This window comes from Simochromis diagramma, unplaced genomic scaffold, assembly GCF_900408965.1.
Source record: "Simochromis diagramma unplaced genomic scaffold, fSimDia1.1 OVJJ01000012.1, whole genome shotgun sequence".
NCBI lineage: Eukaryota > Metazoa > Chordata > Actinopteri > Cichliformes > Cichlidae > Simochromis > Simochromis diagramma.
In genome coordinates, this window is record NW_024387018.1 from 2,596 (window position 1) to 23,105 (window position 20,510).

At 39.5% G+C, this 20,510-nt stretch overlaps 1 long non-coding RNA gene across 2 annotated transcripts; it reads left to right on the plus strand.

Moving 5' to 3' along the window:
* The first annotated feature begins 1,644 nt into the window (after positions 1-1,644).
* On the plus strand, positions 1,645-4,405 carry LOC120739405. Of its 2 annotated transcripts, XR_005697201.1 has the most exons (5): positions 1,645-1,854; positions 2,553-2,618; positions 2,969-3,101; positions 3,554-3,646; positions 3,943-4,405. It is a non-coding gene; the product is annotated as an uncharacterized LOC120739405 (long non-coding RNA). The 2 variants fall into 2 exon arrangements; XR_005697200.1 differs by lacking the exon at positions 1,645-1,854 and having other exon boundaries at positions 2,237-2,618; positions 3,943-4,402.
* The last annotated feature ends 16,105 nt before the right edge of the window (positions 4,406-20,510 follow it).

The window sequence follows — 20,510 nt, forward strand, 5'->3', positions numbered from 1 at the left end:
TATGGGTTGCGTCCTTCTCCCATATGCTCTTCCACTATTGCTCCGTCTCCAGCCTTGGTGGTGCTGTTCTCTTATTGTTCCCTTGCCACTGAGAGTACACCTTTGCTGGTTCTGTGGAGAACAGCTGGTTTATTCTCCTGCCTTCTATCTCTCTGGTGTACCTCCTCAAGCGGCTGGCCAAGGCTGTGAGTCTTTGCTTGGCAGTTTCCAAGGCCTCAGGTATGGACAGCTTGCTGTATTTCTTATGCACCTTCTTTGTCGCACCTTTCTGCAACTCCGTTAGGTGGCTAACCTCCCTCGGGTTCCAAAGGCGTGTAGTCTAACCACTACGCTATCCAGCTGCTATTCTACTATTTCTACTATTTAGAAAAGTAGAATATATTTAGAAAAGTAGAATATATATATATATATATATATATATATATATATATACATATATATATATATATATATATATATATATATATATATATATATATATATATATATTCTACTTTTCTAAATGATTGACTATTTCAATGGAGAACCTAAATGACACGGACCCGTGTTTGTTATTACATATCTCTATTTTGAATGTGACAAGTCTATCATTGCCTGTTATTCATAGGTATTAACAGAGTTTTTGGCCTTTTTTTCCTCTATAACAGTTAATTGACTCTTTACAGTGGCCTGCTATGGTTAAGAATAACATGTTCAGTCATGAGTGAAATCAAAGCTTTTCTTCACTTTAGCATTTAACATTCCCAACAATATAATGTGATACCTTAATTAAAACACAGCTAATAAAACACAATTTTCTTAATGCAAACATCAGTGACTCAACATTAGCAACCAAAGGGTTCAGTCTGCAGCTCACACTCATGTGAAGCTACAGCCTGCCCCTTTAGTCTCTGTCATCCTTCTGCTCCTGCAACAACGAAGCAAGACAAAACCTCCACCCTTCTTGTACAGGCTGGGTGAATTGTTGTGGACATTCACTAATCCTAAAGTCGGCACCGTTTTTGTCTCAGTATCAAGTCAGTTAAACTTTTAGTCGTCAGTCCATCTCAGTCCAGTCACATGCATACATCTACACACATTCATACCAGATATTGCTGATAATGGAGTCTCACGCGCAACCTATTCGAGCCTCCATCACCAGCAAGATGGCGTCATCATTTTAAAGGAAAACAGCTCCTTGTTTTTGGACTGGATTGACTCGCTGCAATCCTTTTAGGCTCAGGACTTCTCATGTGATCAATGTCACATATAAGTGAATTTCTCCCAAGCCCATTATAATCATGGAGAAAAACACTTTGCCACTGTTTCCAGTAAGAATATTTTATAGCGCTTTAAGGTTCAACCTCTCAGGCCTGGAATCAAGAGCTGATTTGTTAAATCGGGAACTCACAAAATACCAAAATATCACCACCGGTGGATCACACCTCTCAGATGTTCTTATCTCAGTGCACTGTAACAAAAGCACAAACAAACGCAACCAATAAAATACTAATAAAGTACACTCAAAAAAATGAATGAGGTGGATTGTTCAGTGAATATTAATTATTTATTTTCATTTTACTTAAAATATATGTTTTTGTTAAGTTAACATATGTTTTTCTAATCAAGTCTACGTAATTGTGTCTATTATTCAATGTACATAATACTAATGTGTTACTTGATCGCATAACATTTAAGTTAAGTCAATTAGGATCGATATACCTTGTATATCCACAAGGTGGCAGTAATGCAAAAACAGTTGTAATGAAACCGCGCAGAACAAGAAGGTTTCACGGCTTGTGCCTGCTCATGCGCAAGACTTCAAATTTAACTGAAAAAGGCTGTTTTGGCGCCAAGCTGCTGTTTCTTTGAGAGGTAAGACCACTTTTTTCTTTGACTATGTTGTGTAGTATCTATATGTCCAGCATGGTTATATTTTGCGTTTGTCTTACAAGATATGTTATATCGTTTGCGTGAGCTTGTTTTACATTAGTTTTACTGGGTCCTGGACATGCTTATTTTGTGGACTGTGTAAGAAACATTTTTATTGTTTTTTGTTTTATTAAGGGATTAGCTACAGGGGTTCATGGGGTTATTCTTTCAAGGGGTTATTTTTCCATTTGCTTTCTTGGGATTCCTTTTCTGTAAGCCGAGAGTCGGAAATATCGAATAGGATAGCAAGGATAGCATAAAGTGACATTTAAATCCAAAAAGTCAAGGGCGAAAGCCACTGTGACACCATTGTTCTGCTCTATCAGTAATCTGTATTATATAAAAATGGTCTGTAAATACAGCATGTTTCCTAGCGGAGTTATACATATCAATGTAGTTATAAATTACAGTTTGTGAAAGTACACACTTAATTTTTTTAATAAAATTATTCAAGACATATGAGTGGACAGACAATGGAGGTCGACAGACCTGGTGATAATTGCTTCTATAGAAAGTTAGCACATGGCAGTGTCAATCTCTTGCTTTTCTTCTGAGTAGTATTTTATTTAGTTGTAATTCAAACAATAATTTGCTTCTTGAAATTAAGTAATGAATTTCTTGTTTTACTTTATAAATCTCAGATCCTGCCTTTACCTGCTCCCTCCTATACTGATGTGGTGTATGTGGTATTGCTGAGCTTGTATGTGGTATGTGAACTGTTATACTTTTAAAAACAAAACTGTTTTATAAGTTAAGTTTTCTTTTGTGACCCATCCCATGCCCCTGTTATTTCTTCTCCACATCTGAATCATGGTAAAGGTTGCAGTTCAAGGGCCTGAGGCATGAAATTCTTTTCAGATCAGCTGTGATGAATATTTTTTGGAACTTGATAAATAACAATAAAAGCTGTAATGGCTTCATTAGCATTTTGTTTAAATGTTTGTGTTAAAATTATAGCTTTAATGAGGTCTTACTACATTAGTTTTAGTTTGTATATGTGTACATATAGTATGTATATTTACAGTACAGTATGTTGTGTTTGTTGACATATTTTCAGGTGGAAGCAGAATATGTGAGGATTACTACTGCTACTACTTGACCAATACACTGACCAACTCATAAAAGTCTTCAAGAAAAAAGGAGGCGTTGCAGGGAAGAAAATTAGACAAACTTTGGCCCCAGCCACACAGGTGCGTTATTCTGTTGGTAGCAAAATATTATGGCTAATAAGATCATTTTCAAATTTAAACAGCTAGTGTATGGTAGCTGCACAGTGCACTTACATTTATATTAAGCAAGACAAAGTTTGGTACTCAAAACGTTGGAAAATTTAAATTACCTAAACATATGTAAAATCTGATCCCTTGATTTAGGTTAAACCAGAAGTGAATGTTTTTATGTTATGTTTTGAATGCAAAAAAGATGATGTATTAGTTTGTCTTTACCTCCATTATGGACATATATAATGTGGTGGAAACCCTGCCCAACAGGTTAACTATTCATGTCCATGTGATGATTAGTTGGTCTTGTGTACATGTCTATCTGTGCAGTGGATATGTCATTCATTTTGCGTATAATGTGAGTTTCTGTCATCCTAAAGTATATCTGTTTTCTCTTCCTGTATCTCTGCCACTCTCTACAGAAGGAAACTATTGAAAAGGGGAGGGAGTGTGTCCTCAGGGCACTACCTTTTTACCTGAATGAAGACCCAAGCATCCTCTTCAAAGAATAATTGGTTGGTAATTTTAGTTTAGTTTTTTATCTGTATTAAACCAAATTTTGAATAACTAATGTTGTTGCATGTTGTAATGTTGTTGTTGTTGTAATTTGCATGGAACCTGTTTAAATGTTTTGGGAAATCTTCTTGTATACCCAAACTATTTATATTTATCATTGAATCTGTAGTCTGAAATAGTGGCGCACTGGGGTGCATGTTCCTAATATTGTGTTTACGTCATTAAAGGGTAGCTTTGGCCCCTATTCTTTCTTTTTTAAAACTGGATGCCATTTTTCTATGTTTTTGTGTCTAAGCTACAGCTGTTCAGAGGGAGCTGGAACAAATTACCCTTGCTATCTTTACCATCGAAAGAGCTGATGCCAGCACTCCTCCAGCCGATGTGGGTATAACCATCTAGTGTGTCCTGCATGACCTGGAAGACCTGGCCTCTGCATGTGCACTCTTAATGGGTGGGATATATGCACTGAATCTCAGTTAACCTCAAGACTGAAAGCTTTCTTTGAAGTACTTCAGAAGCTCTTCCTTCATCTGTATGTCAGCAGACTCTTGACCAAGGTACAGATGCTCAAGAATACACTGAATGAATAAGCCAACCTTTAATTTGGATGATGAATGTTCTGTCAGATGGACAGAAGTTTTTCGGAGGCTGAATGGGAATAAAATGGTAATTTGTAAATGACAGATAACGGTAAAATTACATTTAAGAGAGATTTAGAACATTTTGAAAAGTTTGTAAACTACTACAATTTGAGAGATTTTACTGTTGTGGGGGGGCTAGTAAGAGACAATCAAAAGTATTGAGATTTAAAGGATTTAATTGAGAGATGATACTGCACCAGAAATGTTGAAGGCTGGTGTGTATATTAGCGTTCAAGGCATATTGTTATGAGGTGGAAACATGTTCATATTCAGTTTGTGTTACATTGTGTGCATTGTAAAGGTAATTGCAATACATACTAAAAATAAGGGTAAGTTAGGAGGTTGATCTGATATCCTCGTGTTGGTGTTGTTCGCAGATCATCATACTAAATGTTGTTCCAGGATCAACATTGCAAGTGACCAATCAAAATGTTGTGACGTCATACTTTTGCGACTTCGGGAAAAACCGGCGTAAAACAAAAAACTGTACTTAAGCTGCGTGAAACCGCCTCTGTCCACCGATCAACTGACCCTAACCCTAACCCTAACCGTAACCCTTTAATAAACAGTAAGCAGAATTGATATTGTCCTTGCAACATTGGAATTTCATAAATGCACGAATGGCTTGGCGCGCAAAAGAATAACGTCACAACAATGTGATTGGTCACTTGCAATGTTGAACCTGGAACAACATTTTCATGATGGTCTGGGAACAACACCAACACGAGGATATCAGATCATCCAAGTTGGGAATGCAGGATGAATGTATATTTTGTGGACTTTTAAAGACGAACAATTGTTTCCATGTTAAAATGTTTACATCTGAAGTTTTTTGCCCAAACACTGGTAAAATAAACGTTGACAGTGGCAAGTGTTAAATGGTTACTGCTGTGCTGTTGCAAAAAAACTGAACGCTGACAAGCTGTTTTATTGTTAGACCATAATGTTGGCATGTTTTGTTAAAGTTTTATTTGGGATGGTGATGTAATTTTCTTTGATTGCTAATGTTGTTGTTGTTGTTGTTGACACTTCACTTTGCATTGTTAAAGGAAAGCACTTCATTGGCATTGTGTTACTGGACTGACCCTAAGCAATCATTGCAAATAGCAACTTTGCTATCCATTTTAGGCACTAAAAGAAAAAAACACTCACAGACCTTACTAGCATCACATGTGCATAACTCAAGTGTCATCTTATCAATGTGTTATGTGATCTTCAATGCGTTTTTTTTTCTTCTTCTATTTCTGGTAGATACAGACATTTAATTTAAAGTCTTGATGTTGCATCTGTCTACATACTGTTAATTACTAACCCTAATGAGCTGTTGTGTTTTATTTTGGACTGGGTTTACACAAATGCTCACTGAATGTGTTGGCAATAAAAGAAATTTAAAAAAATAAGTTGGATGTACTTAATTCATTTGTGTGGAACCTGTTGGCAAAATAGATTTATGTAAAACTAATTAATAAAGCACAAGGTGGCTGAAAATATAATATTTGAATTAATCTAACTTAAATTTAACATTTTACTGCCACAAATAAGAAATGTGTTGAAGTAACTAATCTAAACTATCTAACCTGAAAATATATCATCTATGTTCATACAACATAACTTGATTTAGTTAGTCTTAAATATGTCTTGTTAATCTTAAGTAGTTTTTTTAAATTAGATGAACTAAGGATTTTTGCTTTAAACTAACATAATTCAATTTCGTGGAACCTGTTGACAAAATAATTTTAATTAAAGTCAACGTTTCATTTTTTTGAGTGTAACAAATACTGGGGCCCATTGCAAACATGTCCAAGCATAAAACCATCTTTCTCTCTCTTAGAGAAAGAAAACAATCCAAACCTCACTGATAAAATCAACCTAGTGTCAAGCAAAACCCAGAAATCAACCAAAACTTCACCAGAAAGTTTTCCTCCCTCCCGGGACAATATTGTGCAGGAATACAGGCACCGTAACTCCTTTTGCACTGACAAAAACATGTTGGATTTACTTGATTCAATAGTGGACACTGGTTGCACACAAAGGTTTTGCTTTGGCAGAAACTTAAACCACTGAGTTAAATCAACACAACCTTTTCATATTCAGTAAAGCTGCATGTTGTGTTCATAAAACACGATTGAAACATGTTCAGATGGAGTAAGTTGAGCTCCTGGAACATTTTAGTAAGTAAGTAAGTAAAATTTTATTTATATAGCACATTTCTAGATAAGAGATCACAAAGTGCTTTACAAGGTATAGGCACAGATTAAAAAAAAACAAAGTACAGTCAAAAACCCTGGGACAACCTAAGGCAGGCACAGTCACGATTACTCGGCCCCACTCAGTCCCTGTGAGCTCAGACTCACTGGTGAGATGAAGTGAAGAAGACGGGACCTCAAGGGTAAAGCCGCTGGGCTGAGGCGGAGGTGGAAAGTGGCAAGTGGAGCCCTAACTTCTGGCTGAGGACAAGGAATGCTGTTAATAAGGTGGGAACTTAAAATTTGGGTTAGCAAATTTGGGAAAGAAAACTGACTGCTTAAGCGGAGAATTGTGCAGGAGTCTGACACACTGCAAAAGCAACATATGCAAATTCGCATACACACAAGCAGAAAATGCATTAACCTTACAGAGACAGGACAAGCTCATAAAGATTAATGCATAGACATTGATTCAACCTGGCTAAGAATACAAACATAAAATAAAATAGGTTTGAGTTTGAAATTGAGGAACTCAAAGAAGCTATATGACAAAGGGAGTGAGTTATGGAAAAGAAACGGTGATTAAAGTAGTTTTAAAAGAGTGACTTAGGAGTACCCTGGTACTGAGTGATCAAAACCAGTGATCACTGTAGAAAGAAATAAAATAATTTAATAAGTTGGTAATGTTTAAACATATGTTTCTCTTGTTACGGCAACTCATGGAGATATGACTCAGTATGCAAATTAGTTGGAGTGAGTGGACGATGGAGCTTCCTGTGTGTGTGACTGAGGCTTTCAGGAGAGGAAGCATAGCAGACAGAAGAGGAGTGCAGATTTGGGTAGGAAATTTATAGTTTAGTGATTATATGTTGTTGTAAGAGGGGTTATGTCTTATGTTGAATCTAAGTATGCTAAAGTGCATAAAGGGGGTGATTGTTGTGTGCGAATTGTGTGGTTTTAACAAGACTTTCGGTGTATTGAGGAGGTGAAATTATGTGGTGGCAATACTTGTGTGTTTAAGGTTTTTTAGGTTGTTGTGGTGATGGGTTGATTCTGTCAGTTAGGTTCGGGTTGTTGTTGTTTTTTGTTTTTAATAGAGGGAGTTTTAGGAAACATGGACATGTCTAACAGGGGGCCCATTATTTTTGTAACAGTGCACTTAAAGAAAACCTGTCAGGTGATTTTGTTTTGTGTTTTCATGAGCTAATAATCAGCTCTATTTTTTCTCATTTTTGTTCTAAGCAGGCCTGCAACAGTGAATAACAGCGCTGACAAATTCTCGGGAAGAGCAAATATAAGGTGGGCTTTCCAGATTACAACTGGCTGAGGAGAAAGCTACCTGTGGGGACTGATCAGGTCTAAAGTCCCTGTCTAAAAGGATTGTAGCGAGTCAATCCAGTCCAAAAGCATAAAGAAATATTTTCCTATGGGAAAAAAAAAAAATGAGCTCATTTTGCTGAGGGTGGAGAATCTGATCGAACGGGAGGCTCCACTATTAGCAAATATATGGTGTGACTGCATGTGAGTGTGTGACTGGATGAAGGTGAGGATGCATAAATGTGGACAAACAATTTGCTCTTGCCAGAGAAAATTTCTGTTTTGTTGACTGGGGTTAGATTATGGGATTATAGTATATTGTTGGGAGAATGCCAAATGCAAAAGGGGAAACATTTTTTGATATAACTCATGTTACCATTAGTTGAAGAAATACATGACTGATAACTGTTCTGTTTTAAGTTTATTTTTATGACATAGATTGGATCATGAGTGGGGAAACTGAGCATTTTTAAGTTTTGTATAGTATCTTGACACATGAAATGTATCAAGATAAAGGGGGGTTTAGGGTTTAATAATTTAATTGTTTAATAATTTAGGATCATTTTAGGACCTTTTGGGTTTTTGATCATTTGGATATGGTAAAACTGAAACTGTTATTTTTATCTTAAGGTTAAAGGATTAAAGTGAACTGAATCCTGTTAAGAAGATACAATGCCAGTGTTTTAAAGCTGTGTACAAATCTTAGAGGGAAATTGTGGGAAAATTAGTGAAGGTTGAAGGAGTAGAAAAGGTTTGATTTCTTTTTTGGATGTCTAGAAGAAGTGGTTATAATGTAGGCTTACACATACAGATATTTCATAGATTTATTTTTAGGATAAAGGGGAGAGCTTATAAGTAGAAATGATTTTTATACATATTGTATTTTTGATATGAGTTATTGAAGGATTGCACGCGCTTACAGACACAGAGTCCAGAAACACACATGACAGTATTGATTCCAGGCAAAAGGCCTCAAATTGATGTAGTTGTTAACTGAACTTAAAGAAGGACCAAAGAGGAAGGAAAGCATATATTTTGGTTAAGTCTGATAAATTAGAATTAGAAGGTATTGTTACATTAAAAGGAGCAAATGAAATAAAAGGCTATATCAAAAACAGGTTATAACATAGAAAATGTGAGGTTTCAAAATGAAGTTAGTGTTAACACACAGGAGTTGTTTCAAGGCAGCATTTAGCTATGATGAGATGTATACAGGAGTAATTGCTTATATGCTTAAACTTAATTGATTAAAGTGGTTGTTTTCTTTTGAATCTTTTAGTAGAATAGGCTTTATAATGATTTTCTTGTTAAAAAGGTGACTTCAGATTAGAATAGAGGAACTGGCAGCAGCGACTGTTTGTGTACAGGAAGTTGGTGATCAGATAAGGGAAAAATAGAGCGAGCAACCGGACGTGAAAGCAGCGCTTGAAGAGTTTTAAAATGATGAGTAACGTTGAAGAATATATATAAATACACGTCAATAAGTTAAGAACATAATTAGGATCAGGCTTTTCATTAAAGAGTCCCAAATAGGATAAGTTAGGGAGGTGCAGGAAAAGGTGTTTTGTTTCCTTTGCAGAAGATCTCGACGACCACAGCGAGGTCCGAGGCCTGATGGACCACAAGAGAGGGACCAAGAAAACCTAAGCTTACACATGGAGTGTTCCCGAATGGGAGCTGGTGTTTATTACTGGACCAATTAGATGACATGAGGTTGTCTGATTTGCTGAGCGAGGACACAATGTATTGCGACCTCTGGTGTTCCAGAGGTCGAGAGAGGGAATGTGGAGCAGGGAAATTATTTTACTGCTATTGTTAAATAATCATCATCATTACCATTGCATTAATAATAGAATTTGCAGCATTGATATTGTAATCAGAGGTTTAAACAGTGTGTGTCTTTTAGAAAGACAAACTGCAGCAGGCTGACAGGAAGTTGCAGAGAGTTTGCAGGACAGTTTGCAGAAAGTTATTTTGAGCAGCAGGCTAGACGAGGCTATCTGAAGTACTAGGTTACTCAAATGGATCATTGCTTTAACAATGTAACAGATAGCTTTAAGAAGGCCTTAAGATGTTAACTTTGTATTTTTTATACACAATGCATATCTGTGCTTAGAGTTGGAGCTCGGTCAATTAATTGGAGGTTGGAAGCTTTGTTCGGCGCGATGTCCGGACAATCTATTGTGTAAGTGACTTGGAGCTATAGAAGGATTGCAATACAGGCTTACAAAACACTTATATCAGGTCATTTTCCTATTAAGCTTTTAGTAAGAGGTTCTTGATTAAAACATTTATTTAGTAGATGACATATGCATAGTTTCAGTTAGGTTAGTGCACATAAGGATGAGCCTCTGTTCTGGTGAAAGGTCAGAAGTGCAACGGGTGAGATGAGAGGGCATGTGAGGTCAACACACACACACACACATGAGTTAGAATTATTTATAGGAAAGAGGTTCGTCATGTCTGGTTCTAACTGCGAAAATGTCTCTATAAAAAGAGGAACCATCCCTTGGTGTCTCTGAAAATAAGGAACGAGGTCTTGCACAATGGGTGGCGGAACGGGAAGTCAAAAGGTTGACTGGAGGAATCGGCCATGAAAATAGAAGACGACGTTCTTTTAAACGGTGTTAAAAGTCATTGTGGTTTTGATATTGACGTATGTATATATCCTGTCTGTGACGCATGAAGGGGCGTCAGTAAATCAAACCCTGATGCTATAAAAATCTGTCTATGCTTTGATTAAGTTGAAGATCGATTGCTGTCTGCGTACAGAGTTGTTCTTCCCACACGTGTGTATTCATTAAAATCATTGTTTGACCAAGATCTTCTGGACCATGGTGGTTTGTACTCTCCTTCCTCAATTTTTGAACCTTAACATTAACAAAATGCAATTTTAAAAAGATGTGTTTTTAGCTGTTTTTTAAAAGTAATCAGTGAATCAGCAGATCTTAAGTTCTGAGGAAGAGAATTCCACAGTCTGGCGGCCACAGTAGCAAAAGCTCGATCACCCCTTGTTTTCAGTCTCGTATACTTAATAACAAGTAGGCCCTGACCACAAGACCTCAGAGACCTACTAGGGGCATAGGGCTGTAAGAGTTCAATGATGTATGATGGTGCTTGTTCTTGAAGAACCTTAAATGTGAGAACCAGAATCTTAAAGTGGACTCTGAATTCGACAGGGAGCCAGTGTAACTGTATAAGCAGCGGTGTTATATGTGAGTATTTCGATGTTTTCGTCAGAAGCCTTGCTGCAGCATTTTGGACAGTCTGCAGACGCTCCAGGGAACTTTTGTTTAGACATGTAAACAGTGAATTGCAATAGTCCAGTCGTGATGAAATAAAAGCATGAATAACAATCTCCAGTTCAGTATGAGCTATTATGGGGCTCAATTTAGAAATATTTCTTAAATGATAAAAGCAAGACCGAACCAGAGATTTGACGTGAGTATCCAATGTAAGAGCAGGATCGAAGGTTATCCCTAGGTTCCTGATAGATGGTTTCACAAACGTTGAAAGGGGACCAAGAGCATTCATTATGCTGGGTACATGTCTGTCTGGAGCACATAACAGGACTTCAGTTTTATTTTCATTTAGTTGGAGGAAATTGTCGGCCATCCAACCTTTGATGGTTTCCAAACACACATTTAAAATCCGCAGTTTAGAAGCATCTTCAGGTTTAAAGTATATATATAGTTGGATGTCGTCTCAGTGGTAACAAATATCCTCAAAAGGGCTCAAAATATGCTGGAGAGGAAGTAAATAAATTAAAAACAATAATGGCCCCAGCACAGAGCCTTGTGGCACACCAAAGGACAGGGACGTAGAAGATGACCTGTACTTAGAAACTGCCACAGAAGAGTATCGTTCACAGAGATACGAGGAGAACCACTCTAAGGCAGACCCAGATACACCGACCCAGTATTTCAGCCTATCAAGCAAAATATAATGGTCAACGGTGTCAAAGGCCGACGTGAGATCCAACATTAAAAGAACAGAACACTTACCTGCATCGTTTTGCATCAGAATGTCATTAGAAACTCTAAGAAGGGCTGTTTCAGTAGAATGAGCTTTACGAAAGCCAGACTGAAATTTATCAAAGATATTATATTTGTCTAAAACTGCTGTAAGCTGCTTAGCCACAATCTTCTCTAAAATCTTAGCAATTAACGGTATTTTTTTGAGATCGGTCTGTAGTTGCTAGTGAGAGATGGGTCCAGCATAGGCTTTTTTAACAGAGGGTGTATAACAGCAGTTTTAAAATAGGCAGGAACTTTGCCAGATCCCAAAGAGGTGTTAATTATAGTGAGCATACAGGGACCAATAGAGTAAAAGACATTTTTGAATAACGATGCGGGTAAAATGTCGAGTGAACAAGAGGATAATTTTGTTGCACTAACTATTTTTCCCAGTTCAGCTAGTGAAACAGGTAAAAATCTTTCTAAAACAACAGGCCGAACTGGTGTAGGAACTGACAGTGCAGATGCTGATGGAGACAATTTTTTCCTTATATTGCTAATTTTTTCTAAAAAGAAAGCAAGAAATGTTTCACAGTCTTCAGCAGAAGAAATAATGGCAGCAGGTTGAGCAGGAGTAATGATATCAGTAATAGTATCGAATAAGACCTTAGGATTACCTCTGCTCTTTGCAACCAACTGAGAAAAGTAAGCAGCCCTTGCATCTCTAATAGCATTGTTAAAAGAGGCTAAAAGATCCTTTAAATAAAGGAGATGAACATTTAAATGAGTTTTCCTCCATAACCACTCAGCTTCACGACAATTACGTTTTATAGAGCGGATGTTATCATTTAGCCAAGGTAGGGACTTGGAAACAGGCACAGGTCTCATTTTAACCGGACAGATTTCATCTAAGATCGAAAGACAATGATCATTAAATAGATCTGTTGAGAAATCAACACCGTTTTGTGGGGATAGTGTTAAATTAAAAGCATCTGAGAACTTCTGCGCTGTGGAGGAATTTATAATGCGCGACATAACTGTCCGGTGAACAGGAGACATAGGCTCATGCAAAGACATGTTAAAAAGAATACAATAATGGTCAGAGATAAAAATGTCCTTAGAACAAATACAATCAATATTCAAACCCAAGGTAAAGACAAGGTCCAGTGTGTGACCTTTGTTATGTGTGGGGCCGGACACATGCTGGATAAAATGAAAAGAATCCATAATGTTGATAAAACCCTTGGCAAAGAGGTCGGACTCATCATCAACATGTATATTAAAATCCCCCACTAAAAGCTATTTGGACAACCTTATAGTAGAGGACAGGAAGTCGCTAAACTCCGCTAAAAACAAGCTGTTTGGGCCGGGTGGACGATACACCCCAGCACAGTAAAAAGGATCCTTACTTCCGATTTTAATGAGCTGCAATTCAAAAGAAAGAAAGTGTCCAACTTTCACTGAACGGCAGTTGAAACGGCTCTGAAATGCCACCGCGAGACCTCCTCCACGACCAGATCCCCGAGGCTGGCTGATGACAGAAAAGCCATTTGGGCACATTTCAATGAGAGATGAATAGTCCAAGCCCCGCTGCCAGGTCTCGGTCAGAAGCAGGAAGTCCAGATTATTAGAAGCAATAAAATCGTTAAGCACAAACGATTTATTAGTCAAAGATCGGGCATTAAAGAGCGCTATAGACAGTGGGGTGAGAGCATCATTATTAGGAGAAGCTCGAGTTAAAGGACGCAAATACTCGAGGTTAGAGCCTTCACGTTCGTATATTCCACTCACTGAGGGGATGAAAAGCCAGTCAGCAGGAGAGTCTGGATGAACCCTTCTGAGGTAGCACGGTCTCGGAGAGCCAGGCCCTGTATATCCAAGCAGGGCCGTGGAGAACAAATTCCTCTCTATGGAGCTGTTTTGAGCGTAGGTAACAAAACCCGCACGACATCGCTTTCCAATCAGCCCCCGCCGCCAGAAAAGCCTTCCTAAGAAGAGGAAGGAGATCAGCCTGGATACCTGATCTCCTTCCTCTTCTTCTCCGTGAACTACGGGGAACGCTGAGAACGCTGGCCGAGGATCCAGCCACTGGCGGTAGATGAAAAGTGCCAAAGGAGTGCGGGGGAAAGTGCGGAGAATAGAAAGTGCCAAAGGAGGAGGAAGATGGAACATCTTGGGCCATCATTGAAGATCGGATTGATAACAGCGTCAAACGATCATAAACCAAGGCAGCCAGAACATCATTGATACAAATAAAAAACAGCAGAGTAGAGAAAAAAAACACGACGATAGAGCGTGACAAACTGCACCCGGCAGCGGCGAAGCCAAACACAGGCGCCATCATACCGGAAGAAGGGTTTCAATTTTCAGTTTCAATTTTAATCCTTCAATTGAAATTGAATGGGTCTACAACAACTACCATCCTCCTATCTCTATCCTGGTTGCAGCAGGGCTGGGAAATAACCCTGAAGTGATAGGTTACCAGGCAGGGTACACCCTGGACAGCTCACCAGTCTATCAGATAGAAACACACAGCCGTTTACATTCATGGATAATTTAGCCCAGGACCTTCTTACTGTGGAGCAACAGCACTAACCAGCATGCCAACAATGGAGGAAATACAGGAAAGCTATGATTTCCTGTATTTGAGGCAGAATTATTTTGTTCTTGCCCTTGACAGGTTAATCCACAATAAATAGCAACAGCATGCATGTGGTGTGTGTGTCGTTGTCTGCCTCTTATAACTCCAGTGATTTTCCTGTAGTTTGAAATCTTATGCGGTGTTGACACAATAATTTGTTGTAAACCAGGAAATTCCCAACTGTGGTAGAAAGCACAGCTTAGCCTTAGCAAATGTTCAGACTTTACCAAAACTTCAACACATCAAATACAAGCAGCTCAGCAGGGAGTGGATGTGTGTTGCATGTGCCAGGTGGATGCAGAGAGGCCAGGGCCACGTTCAAACCTGAACACGCTGCACAGTGTTTTGTTCCATTTGTTAGGGATGAATGAAATGCTTCCTTGAAAGGATGTGTGCAGTCACCAGTGGGCGTGGAAGCATGTGCGCCCTCATTTGGTGGGTGTGCAAGAAAAGTCATCCTGTCACACAGCAATGCCTACATAAATCACAGCACTCTGCTTAAAATAATAATGTTTAGTGAAGCAGGTGAAGCAAAGGGCTGCTTTTAATAGGCTGGGAGACCCAGGTTTGCTGCTTTAGCTGCTGAGCCTCTTATGACAGAACAGCGGAGAGTGGTAAGAAGGGAGGAGGGGGTCTGGCTGTGTTTGTGAACGATAGATGGTGTAACTCTGGGCATTTCTCTATCAAAGAGACGCTATGCTGTAAGGACATTGAGCTGCTAGCGGTTAGCATGAGACCGTACTATCTACCACGAGAGTTTACACACGTGATTATGATAGCTGTGTATGTCCCGCCCTCTGCTAACGCTGCAGCAGCCTGTGAGGTCCTGCACACTGTAACCAGCAGACTCCAAACACAGCACCCTCAGGCCCTTTTCCTGATCTCTGGGGACTTTAAAGATGATGTAACCATTTAATTATGGTTACATCATTAATTATGTAATTAATTATGCAAAATGCAAAACGCTCAGCTGTGTCTCCAATCAAAGCTCTGTAACTTCAGAGGTGATGTTCATATGTTGACTAATGGTTTTCTTTCATTTTTGATGTACTGCAGAATATTTGTATAAAATCCAGGCCAGGAAAATCTCCTTCATGTGTTTCTGTGTTTTGTCTTCAGCTACGTTGACACAAAGGCCTCTGCTGTGACGCTCACACCTTTGATAAAGTCTGGAGAGTGTCAGCTTCCTGTTTATAGATACAAAAATATGTAATGTTGTGAACTCTGGCCGCAGCGGCGCAAGAAAAAGGAGAATTACGGGAAGCACTCACAACAGGTAAAATCAAAAAAACAAAGTAAAGTAGGATAAAATAAAAACCAACAAAAGAACAACACAATATACTTCCCCGTACTGTTACTGCTAACCTCTGTTAACCTAGTAACTCTTACCTTCTAACTGACAGCTGGTCAATAAACGAGCTCCATAAACGCTCCATATTCACCTTTACATGGAATATAAAGGGAAAAGAAGAAACACAGTGCTGTGTCAGCGTTACACATATAGATATATCCTTGCTTTTAATACATTTGAAGGTGGGTGGGAGAGGTGCTTCTCCGCGTAGTCTACGGTCTCTTTGGGATCGGTAAAGCTTTTCCTCACATCACCATGGGTTACTAACAGCTTTGCAGGGTATAGCAGTCTGTACCTGACGCCGGTCATCCCACGTAGTCTTCCTCTCATATTTGCAAATGCGGCTCTGCGTTTCCAACAGAGGGAGGATGTTTATTTTAAAAAGCCTTATACATCAGGTTCTTGTTCTCTGCAGCTTTCAGCAGAATTTCCTCACCAATGTGGTAGTAGTTGTCATGGTTCGGATTTTGAGGAAGAGACTACGACTGGGATATAGTGTATGTCAGAATAGTGATTTTATTATACATATTTACATATGGGGAAGATGAGCAGTACAAGGCTCTAAGCGCTGATCTCCCCCGAACAGTTTCTTCACAAGGGTTTTATTACAATGATGACGTCAAGTCACATGATCGGTATCAGTCAGGGGGAACTCAGAAAGTTCCCCTAAATGGCCTCCAGATGTGTGTGTGTGTGGTGTGTATCTCTATTCGTGTCTATTGTGTGTGTATGTCAAACAGGGACCATGTAGGGGCCTTGTCCTGAGACACCCTCACAGTTAGCTATTACTGGACATGATAACAGTTTGGGCCTGTTCAGAGAGTTCACCTAATATGGACATGAACTGCTACTTTAGAGAAAAACAAGTGTGTATTACATTGTGCATTTTGTGATAGTGTAGCTCTCAGAGAGACTGTCCTACGACGACCTTTCTGTTCTTATTAAGTGTGTGTGTTGTTACAGGCCGGCGTACGTGCAGAACTGAACGCAGAACTAAGGCAGGGTCCAACAGGACCCACGAGCTTCTGAGTGGTTACAGAACTGTGAAACAGCTTTAAGCAAATAACAAGAATAGTACAGAACAACAGTAGACTAATTAAAGTACTGATAATCTGTGTAGATTAATATTCTAGTCAAAGTAACCTAGATGTGATTCAGAGATTATTCTGTCAACTGGTTCAACAATGGTAAACGATTAATGGTTGATACTTCTGGTTATAACTGTGATCATAAGAATACAAAATAAAATATCTCCTGGTCACATTCCTCCTCTTTGGGCTGGCTTGCCAGCCCAACTCACACCTGGATTTGTCTCCAAACAAACAACCACGTTATGACACTCATCAACCCCAACACCTCCGTTGTTTTCCAATTGTCCCACAACCCAGCTGATCTTTTAGCTTCAGACTCGAGTGTCAGCCTGTCACGCTTCAGGCCTCTTTGCCACCTCCTCTTGGAGTGAAGAAACGCCCTCGGATTCTTCTTCCTTCGACTCGTCAGGTAGACTACTGAGCGAGTCAGCCACGTTGCAGAGGATTATTCTGCCTCTGTTTACCACCCGTGTTGTGACCTGGAATACGCCTTACCCTGAGCTCCCCCCTGCGCATTCACCCTCGTTGGTCTGGTGTTCCTGGATTTCCGCCACCCCTTCATGGTTATTGCTGTGTTAATGGGACCCATCCTTTTGAGGGGACTACCCGGAGCCCAAACGCCATGAGCCTTGGACCCAGGTGGTGTCTCGGCCATCACTGTGTCGATCTCTGCTGCGAAGGATCCTCACCTATCTGTGACCTCATCTGGTGTCTGTTCCTTTCTCTGCAAGAGACAGAAAGCCAACACACCTCCCTCGCTGGCTCTCCTAACCTAATGTTGTTGACTTTGTTTATTCCAATCCTATGCTATGCCTATGTGTGTAAGCATGCATGCATTTAACCCTCTGCACTTGAAGTCAATACCTCCAATATATCAATCCGATCCGTTGTCGGATGAAGCTTTTGACCTTCACAGACTAAGTGCCAGCTCCTTATAAGCACATTTGCAATGAGTGTATAAAAGTAAACAACAGACCTCAAACAAATTGGGCATTCTTAATTCTAACTTAAGTTTAAGTCTAGTGCTTAATTTCTGATCATCTAATTATGCTTCTCACTGGTTCCCTAAATTGTCTAAAAACCTTTAATTTTGCCATACCTAAATCATTAAAACACAAACGAAATCATAGCCCCCTTATATAGCTTTTTGCCTTTATGAGCACACTTCAATAATGAGCAACAACCTGCAATCTGTACCAAAAATCTTCATGGTCACACCTGCAATTAAAGACCGGATGCATTTTATATCTGTTTTAATTCCTCCTTATCTAAAACCTCCTCAGTTTCAGGTTAGTTTTGATTAGTCACAATTAATAGTTCTAGTTGTATTTGCAATCTCCCCACTGGAGACTGCACAAGAACATTACACATCCTCTCCAAAACACTCTCCCGCCAAGCTGTAACCCTGTGTAAAAACGTTAGTCAGTAGTTACATGTTAAGCTCCTTCAACTCCCAATTTACCTAAAAAGCAAATCCGTTAACTCAAGCAGCTCATTCACAACCACCTGTACATCATAGAGTAATAAAAGATTCAGCACAACAGACAAGTATCATGTTCAGGTTTTCTCCAATCATTAAATCACTATTATTGCCACAATTTGTCTTATTCACACTTGGGCAATGTTGCTCCACTCGTTTATCACTCAGAGCCCCCTAATGGCCAGTTAGTGAGCTCTAGGTTAAACTGTCCCCAAATTAGTTATTTGTTATTATTACTTGTTTTATTATTATTCTTGGTTTTCATGTCACTTGTCTGTTTTCTACTGCCCCCATCCTTACCAAAGCAAAGCAAACATTAGCAGCACATTGACCGCAGTCATGCATCCACATTCCAGAGGTGCTATAAAAAGATCTCCTGTCAGAAGAAAACATTAAGAACTGTAACGCTGTAAAGAAGAATATATATATATTAACGCTGCGCAGTTACCTCTGTAAGCAACACAAGACACAAAAATGGCATTTAAAAGTTCACTCATCCTTGAATATTTTGTCATCCTTCTACTCCTGTAAAAAGAAACACACATAAATTCATCCACCCTCTTGTTCTATCTAGGTGGAGGTTAACCTTAAGTCGTAGTCAAGTCTTGTCATCCTTTACCAGTCAGTCCGTTTGTTTTATTTCCAGTCTTTCATACATTCATCCATTCATCCTTTCTTTCTTTTGCTGATAGTGGAAACCCTCGCCGCATTTAGATTTCCGCCCTCAGCAAAATGACGTCATTTCAAAAAGAAAAACAAGAACTTGAGATCGGATTACCTCGGTGAATCCTTTTTTAGACAGGGACTCTCGTTTCTAATTGTCCCCATAAGTGTTTCCTCCAGAACCCATTTCAATGCGGAGAAACTCACAACAATTTTCTCGCCGACGTGTAATGCTTGTAATTTCCGATGTGCAGATCTGCTTAAAGAAAAGATTCAGAAACAAAAATCAGTGTAATAGCTGAGAAACCATTAATGTGTGGGTTTGTTATCATCCAATGATGTGTTACCCTAAGTCGGTGTGGGGCCCCTCATGGGATAGTGACATCTACACTTATGTAACGGATCAGTGTGTTGTTCTTGTGGATTGGTCGGGACAGAGTAGGATGGCAGCCAACAGTGCCACCGGCCCTTGAAGGAATAGCTATTCAGAGAGATTATTCTGTTACAAATAACCCTATTACTCTTTCCCTAGGACCGTGGAGTGAACTCCCTGAATCTGGGTTTGATGGAGGTGCATTTTATCTAGTAGTAGGGGTAGATAAAGTAGGGACAGATCCATTCGGGTTAATTCGGGTGAATTTATTTAATCCCAGGTCTAAACCGTTGGGGAATGATTCTGCACTGAATCTCACAGAGAAAATGGATCCCTTAGAGACACTTACATACAAGGACCCAGAAGAGAAATGGTTTGTTGCTACTGATTATACTAGGTTAAAACCTCAAGAGTTGATAGAGCGTGCCACAGGTTTCGGAGATAGGAATCTCTGGTTAGATTGGGTGGCTCAAAATGCTAAAGAGCAGAAAGTGGTTGATTGTGTTGCTTGTGCTACCGCTCGACCTCATTTGTTTACTGAACCCGCTCCTCTGTATCCAGAGGATGAGTGGGGTTATAATTGCATGCTGAGATTAACTAGAGAGGCAGTGGACGCAGGTAACTGCACCACTTTATCAGGTTTATATCCGCCAATTGATAAACGTACACAACCAGGTTCATTCACACCAAAACGAGATAATTATACATGCTTTGAGTTTTCTACAGACAGAGTGAGATTTAAGGTGGGGAGGATTGATCCAAGCTGGTGTCAGAGGACAATCACAGGTAGGACTACCAATGATGTAAGTGACCCAAGCACAGTTATAGGCACCTGGGCAAGAGGGGGGTTATATTATTATTGTGGGGATTACACCCTTTTGGTACAGGTTCCCTTGGGGAGCGTGGGAACATGTGCTCTGGTGCGTCTAGCAGCACCTTTGATGCTTATAGGAAGTAGGCTGGAGACAGTTCCACAGCGAGGCGCGAATGTGTCTACAGCCAGACGAAGGAGAGCCACAGGTGCTAGCCACAGGTATGATCCAAGACGGGACTCACCAACCTGGATTGACTCAATAGGAGTCCCCAGGGGAGTTCCAGATGAGTATAAGTTAGTTGATCAGATAGCGGCCGGGTTTGAAAGTGTGTTTTTGTGGGTAACTCCAA